Below are 8,037 nucleotides of genomic sequence, written 5' to 3'. Positions count from 1 at the left end.
GTGCAAGAAAAGAGATGAAAGCTGTTGAAATGGATGCCATTGAATCTTGGAAAGGTAAAATTCATGTGACTAAGCTACTTCTGAAGGAAAATATGGAAAAATCATCTTTTTGTATTTTCGAGTAATTTTGCAGAATTATTATGCATGTGCTTTAACTATTTTTGACTGTGCAGAGGTTGATTGGAGAAAGGAAATGGAGTGGGCGCTTGTAGGAGGTTGGGAAGGTGAGAAGAGGGCCTAAGGGGTCCCTAGCACCCTTCCAGATAGTTTCACAGTGATTAGATCTCGAGAAACTGCTCACGTGATCTTTTATAGGAAGTCTGCAGGATCTTAACCTAAATAACAAAATTTATTCTATGAATGCAGCAAAGACACATAAAAGTACACAAAGGAGGTACTGGAACTTGGGTTGGGCCCAACCCCAAGAGCTACAACCTCCTAAGAAATATTAGAGCTGGTGCAAAGCTGGATTCATCTTTATTGATAAAAAATAATAGTTACATCCCAAAAACTGTCTACAAGAAAAAGCTCGAAAATATGCTGGTATAGGGCTGCACTAAAGTGCTAACCTACTGACTAAAATCTAACTACAATCTAACTAAAATCTGACTAACTCCTTCCTAACCCAATTGAGTCCCTAAGCCTTCTTATTTACACAAATTGAGGACCCCTACAATCCTCCTAAACTTTAGGAACTCGACTGCCAAAACTTGCAGTTAACAACAACTTTACTAGCCCTTGCTCGGCTGCCCTTGTGATAATCGATGTGGTGGCCCTTGAACTCCGAGCTAGTGGTGGAGAATTCAAGTTAAGGGCTCATAAATGAAGGGGACACCTTCCTACAAATCCGCTCCCTTGTTCTTCCACGAATTTGGTTGCCAAGTGCTCATTAAAACCTTTGATTTTGTCTCAAAATTGACTAAAAAACTGCATAAAGCACACATTAGACTTTTTGGCATAATGACTAACCCAATTCACTCTATTAGCATAAATATAATAAAAAAAATGCAATAAACTAATGAGGATGGTGGATTAAGTCGAATTAGGAGGTAAAATGAGCCCATATAATTACCCATTTCTGGGGCTTATCAGGTTGAAAAATGGCGAATAAGAATATTAGTCATCTTTATGGAGAAAATTGACTCAAAGAAGATAATTGGTCATGGGGAGAGAAGAAACTAAAGGAAGACAAACAATTTTCAAGAAGTTATAGGAAGATATTTCATCATGGGGAGTAACCCTTTGCCATTGATGTTAAAGGGGGAGAGAAAATAGGTTAGGATGATCAGAAGCATGGAGTTAGGGGGAGTAGTGATCTCAGGGGGAGTGTGTGTATTGCCATCATTGACCAAGGGGGATATTTTTGAATGGTGTTTTCATTGATACCAACATCAATTTTGAACGATCTTAATATACATCATGGATTACATTAGTTGGAATCTCTAAATAACAAGAAGCCCTAGAAACCCCACACTTATTAAAGGTTTTGTGGATGATGGTCAATATATTTGGGCTAAATACCATCATCAGTTGATGCTCCTCGTCAAGCCTTTTCTAATGATATGTGGCACGCCGTGTGGCTCCTCACGGTTGAGGAGATATTTCTTTATAAAGTCAAAACCCAACTTGTAGTCAAAATCCCCAAAAGGAGATGATGTGGCAGCTTATTATTGGCTAGAAAAATTCTTCAAATTGTAATGTCCAAGAGGGATTTTAATTAAGAAAATCAAATAAAATACCTTGTGGCTAAAGTGTTCTTATTAAGGGTTTTGTCACATTTTATTTTTGGTACCAAAATTTTGGCTCCAAAATAAATTCTAAAATTCAGATTTTAAAATCAAATTTCCCTATCGGGGCACCTTAATACAGGATTAAGGATTGTGGGCGAGATTTTAATATGTTTTGTGGGATATGGGGTAGTCATATAGTTTATAACTAAACTAAGGGGTGGGGTTATTTTATATAAATGAGTTAAATATATACGGGCTAATGGGTTTTTCAGAGATTTTATATATTTAGTTAAAAAGTTAATATGAGGCGAAATGAGCCGAAGGGGTATTGTACTTAGGTATATGAACATTATGTGCATCCTATACACTTAGTACTTAGGATAAATGCATTGGATGGGTATTTTGCATAAAATATGTCTATCATGGGGTTTTCCTAGGCAAAAAGAATTTTAACCTTAGGAAAAGGGGTTTTGTAAGGGGGATGAATGAATTGCAAGGGAATTTAACACCTTTCCTTCTTAAGTCATCAAGCTGACGGTCCGGTCCCACCAGAATTCTGAGAAATTCTCTGAGCCTCTTTGACTTAAGGAACTATAGGCATTAATATTTTTATTATGAAAGGGAAATTAGTGAGTGTTATAGGGGTTAAAATGAATGATGGGGTTGTTAAATAAACCATATTGTGAACCATTGTTTTTGCTTTGTCCACTACTTATGCATTTTTGAAAATTGTATTTAAGATAATGACATAAGCATTTTTGCATAATCACATGAAATTTCTGCAACCTTTCTACTTCTTACCCATTTACTCATCCTACCATTTTTTCTTCACTTTATTTGGGTGCATTTAGGCTAGCAAACCCTTATCAATATTTTTCATTTCTTTACAAAGTAAACTATCTAATTCTAACCTTATATCATCCAAGGGCTCAGATTAAGCTGATGAGCTCCTTTTATTCACTCTATCTATCTAATGGTCTGCCAAGATTGTACTTTTTGGCCAGATTTTATTATCTAACTATAAACATAAAATTTAAAACATGAAATATCCAAGTTTAAACTTTTTGACTATCATGGACCGTGGCATGAGTAACAAGTTGCACACAATCATTTATTATGCATAAAAAGTAAATAGTAGTGGCATTTTGACTTGCACATTTTCATGGTCTCTTTTTATCTTTTGGGGTTCATATATTTTCATTTTTTTGACCTTTTTCATTCTTTTTGTCCTTTGATTTTTCTTTTAAGACATACCCTCTTTACATTTTTTAATTTTTTAATATGGAAAACATTTGTAGAAAGCAAAGGTATGTACAATATTACAAGGTTTCGCCATATTCATTCAAAATTATGACTCCTATTGGTATAGGAACCTAACAGTGGCTCTACTTGGGGATGGCATTCCTGGTGAAATGTTAAGAACTTTGTAGATCAGTAGCCTTTGAATTGATATTGATTTTGATTTGCAATGTTTCTATCCATGCCTCTGCATTATTAATACTTATGACAATAAATCCTTAAAGCTTAGGGTCTTCTCTTCGGGCTTCAACTTCAAAATCACCATCCAATCCAAACTAGACTTTTTGAAAAATGAAATATGTGCAATGGAAAATAAAAATCAGTAGTTAGGTTCAAAATAGTGTTTGAGCATTCAACCATTCACTGGTCCACCTTCTGCTTCTGTACCATCCATTTCCCTTAGGAAGAAAGCATTATTACCTCTAAAAGCATAAATGACGTATGGGCATTTCCATAGGAAATCAAATTTCCCATGTTTACCTTTATCTTCCCTCCTTGAATCCCACTTTAGGACTTTGTCACCAAGGTAGAAATCTTCAGCCTTGGTTCTCTTATCAAAAAAAAATTTAATCCTTTCCTGCACAACTTGAGATCTGATATATACTTCCTCCCTCGTTTGTTGAAGATGCACTGTTTGGTTGATTCTTCTTAGGATACTATTTCGTTCAACCTAATCTGGAACCCATATAAAATGCACCATCACTAGTGCTTTTTCTGTCATCCACGCTTCCTGCCCAATCTGCATCTGTATATGCATGAAGTGTAAGATCTGTATCCCTAGGATACCATAAACCAAAGTTCTGTGTTCCTTGAAGATATTTGAAAATCCTTTTGATTGCCTGAAGGTGTGATTCCTTTGGATTTTCTTGGAATCTTCCAACTATTCCCATTGCATGCATGATGTATGGTCGGGTACTTGTTAGATAAAGCAGACTGCCAATCATGGATCTGTAGGTTGGTTGATGTACTGCTGCTAATTCATCATTTGAACTGAGACTACATCCTGTTACCATAGGTGTACATACTAGTTTAGAATCTTCCATGCCATATTTTTTGAAGTTCTGTTTGAGATACTTGGTTTGTGATAAAAAAATACCATCTTTATTTTGTTGAACTTGTAAACCAAGAAAATATGTGAGTTCACCAAGTAGGGACATTTCAAATTCTTTCTGCATTACCAAAGTAAAGTTTTGACTCATGGCTTCTTCATTGCTACCAAAAATGATATCATCAACATACACAACAAGTATTAGCAATTTATCATTGTCAATCTTTGTATATAGATTGCTATCAGCTAATCCTTTTGAAAAACCTTGTTGATGGAGGTATTTGTCAAGATGATAGTACCAAGCCCTTGGAGCTTGTTTTATACCATAAAGAGCCTTTCTGAGTCTGCATACAAGTTTTGGATCATTTCCAAGAATGAATCCATTTGGTTTCTCAATATATACTTCTTCTTCTAAGTCTCCATTAAGAAAGGCAAATTTTACATCCATTTGGTATACTTTGAAGTTTTGAAAGCTAGCAAGAGCAAGAAACATTCTTATGGCTTCAAGTCTAGCAACAGGTGCAAAAGTTTCTTCAAAATCTATACCTTCTTTTTGAGCATATCCTTTACAAACAAGTCTAGCCTTGTTTCTAATAACTTCTCCATTTTCATTCCGCTTGTTTTTGAATATCCATTTGGCTCCTATGATATTCTTATCATGAGGTCTAGGAACTAATTCCCAAGTATTGTTCTTTTCAATTTGCTCAAGCTTTTCATTCATGGCCTTGGCCCAACATTCATCTTTGCATGCTTCATGTACATTTTGAGGTTCGATGGTGGAAAGCAATGCTAGATAGCTTGAAGCTTCTGTAATAGTTCTTCTTGTCTGCACACCTGCTTCTTTCTGTCCCAAAATTTGAGTCTCTGGATGATTTTTCTGCACATACCTGGATGGAGTCTTTTATTCTACCGTTCTCTGTTCTTCTAGTGCTTCATTGGTTTCTTCTTCAGAATTAGTTTGATTTTGATGTGGAAGGATAATTCTCATCTTCTTCATAATCTTCGGTTTTTACTTGCTTTGGATTTTTTCCTACTTCATCAACCACAACATCAATACTTTCAACATTTTTTCCAAGTCTTTTATTATAACACTTATATCCTTTACTTTGGGAAGAGTAACCAAGGAGAATGCCTTCATCTGCTCTAGGTTCAAACTTGCCAAGGTTTTCATCAGTCCTTTTGATGTAACATTTGCTTCCAAAAAATTTGAAGTATTTTATAGTAGGTGTCTTACCATACCAAAGTTCATGTGGAGTTTGAGTGCTGTTTACCCGAATGTTTGTTTTGTTGAGAATAGTGACGGCAAAAAATGCAACTTCACCCCAGAAGGTTGTAGGAGTTCCAGCCTCATCTAGCATGGCACGAGCCATTTGTTGAATAGTTCTGTTTATTCTTTCTACCACTCCATTTTGCTGAGGAGTCCTTGCGGTAGAGAATTCCCTTTTTATTCCATGTTCTTCACAAAAGTCGAAGAATTCATCTGAGGTAAATTCCCCTCCTCAATCAGACCTGAGGCATTTGATTTTGCGATCTGATTCATTTTCAACCAACGCTTTGAAGGCTTTGAAATTTTCAAATTCTTCATATTTATGCTTTAGAAGTCATATCCAACACATTCTGGAAAAGTCATCAATGAACAATATAAAGTATTCTTCTCCACGGGGTGAATTTTTCCTTGATGGACCACATAAATCAGTATGAACAAGTTCAAGAGGCTTACTAGCTGATCCTTCCTTCTCAGGGAAATGAGCTATGGTTTGCTTACCAAATTGACATGATTTGCATATTGTATTTTCTAGAATGTTGATATCTGGAAGATCACGAACAACCTTGTATCTGCATGCTTTTCTTATTTGGGAGAAGCTTAGATGCCCCAATCTTTTGTGCCATAGCTAGTGTTCATCATTTTTGCTTAGGTAGCACTGTTGCTATCCTCCCTTGAGTATGTATAGGTTATTTGGAGTTCTTATACCTTTGATCACTGTTTCTCCTGTATCAAGCTCATGAACAACACATCCATTTGATCGAAATACTACCTCATTTCCTTGATCACACATTTTATTGACACTCAATAGATTATGCTTTAGACCATCAACATACATAACATTCCCAGCTTTAACCTTTTCTTTTAAGAGAACAGAGCCTTTACCTTTTATGATTGCAGGAGTGTCATTTCCAAATGAGACCTTCTTTTCCTTTTCTAAGGCATTATATGACTGAAGTTTTTCTTTATCACCTGTCATGTGTTTTGAGCATCCACTGTCGATGTACCACTGATTTTCTTATCCTTCTGCATACAAGGCTATACCACATCTTTCTGTTTGCGGTTCTTTCTTTCTCCATGTTTTGGGACCTAATGAAGTTTTCTCCTTCTGAGATGTTTGCCGAAATTTACTCCTGCATTCAGAATCTTCATGACCGAAGTTGTTACAGATAGAGCATTCTATTTCATTTTCAAGAGCAGAAAAGTTATTGTAGGTCCTTTTCATGATCCCAGTCACATTCCTTTGATTTCGTGCTTCTCTAGTCATGATGGTCTTGTAAGCAACACATTGAGTAGCTTTGTGTCCAAAGTTATGACATGAAAAACATTGGCCATTAAAGAAATTCCTGTGATTATCAAACCTACTGACCTGGTGATTGTAGTTTCCATTGACATTCATTCTTGAAGCAAATTGAGTATGATTTACCTGAGGTTGGTGGTAGCGTTTTTTCATCCTTGAAGTAAATTGAACCCGATTTACCTGGTGATCTGCTTTATGCCTTTGCTGATGATTGTCAAACTGTTCACTTCTCCTTGCTGCATCAATATAGCTTTTGGAGGTTGATGGCTTCTGTGCTTGAGATGCTTCTTTAGTATATCCAAGACCTGTCTTTATCAGAGGAGAATGTTGCACTTTGATAATTTCATCTAAAGTTTCTGATCCTTTAGCAAATCTGAGATTGAGAGCTTTTGTTTTCTTAATATCTTTTCTTAGACCCACAATTTCACATTCTAATTTTTCATTGTGTTTTTCCCTTTTAGCAAGTTGGAATGTCAGAGTATCTATAATCATATTCTTTTCTTCTAAACAAATTTTAAGTTTAGAAATTTCTTCATAAAGACCATCTTCATCTAAAGCATCCAAGAAATCATCATCTCAAAAGCCATCAAAAGTGTATAGTACCATGTTCATCTTCATCAATATTAGATAAACCATCGCTATCTTCATGCGTATAATAGCTCTTCTTACTTACATTCTGTTTTCTATTCCATTTTGCTGATTCCTTACCTTTATCAAGATTATCTTTATGAGGACATTTGGCCGCATAATGACTGACTCTTCCACAAGAAAAGCATTTGAAAGGTAGCTTACCTCTGAATCTTCCAGAACCCCATTGAAGGTTCTTGACAAAGTTTGCTTCTTCCTCTCCTTTTGAAATATGTCCTGATTCATTGAGTTCTTCTCTTCCTGAAGCTTTGAATGCGGCTTCTCTCATATCTGATGGACCCCCTTTTCTCATTTCGAAAGCAGTTAGGATTCCGTGCAGCTGTGTCATAGTAATACTCTGAAGATTCTACTTTTCCTCTATGGCAGAAACTTTTGATTCAAACTTAGAAGACAAGGATCTTAAAACCTTTTCAACTACAATAACTTCTTTTATCTCTTCACCCAAGTTTTTCATGCGATTAACAATCTCATCTATACGTAAGAAGTAATTAGCTATACTTTCATCATTGTGCATTTTGAGAGTTTCATATTGAATTATGAGAGATTGTAGTTTTGCACATTTTACCTGATCGTCTCCTTCATAGCTTAGAACGATCTTGTCCCATATTTCTTTGGCGGTTTTGAGCTGCATAACCTTGACAAATTCTGATTGTGACAGACTCCCCAATAATGTATTGACAACCTTGGCATTTGTTTCATACTGCTTTTTACCTACCGTATCTGTAGGAATTGCTGATGGAAATGTGTA

Source organism: Pinus tabuliformis, chromosome 4_2, assembly GCF_031772625.1.
Source record: "Pinus tabuliformis cultivar Carrire ecotype Pingquan chromosome 4_2, CPIR1, whole genome shotgun sequence".
Lineage (NCBI taxonomy): Eukaryota > Viridiplantae > Streptophyta > Pinopsida > Pinales > Pinaceae > Pinus > Pinus tabuliformis.
This window is presented reverse-complemented; position numbering follows the sequence as displayed.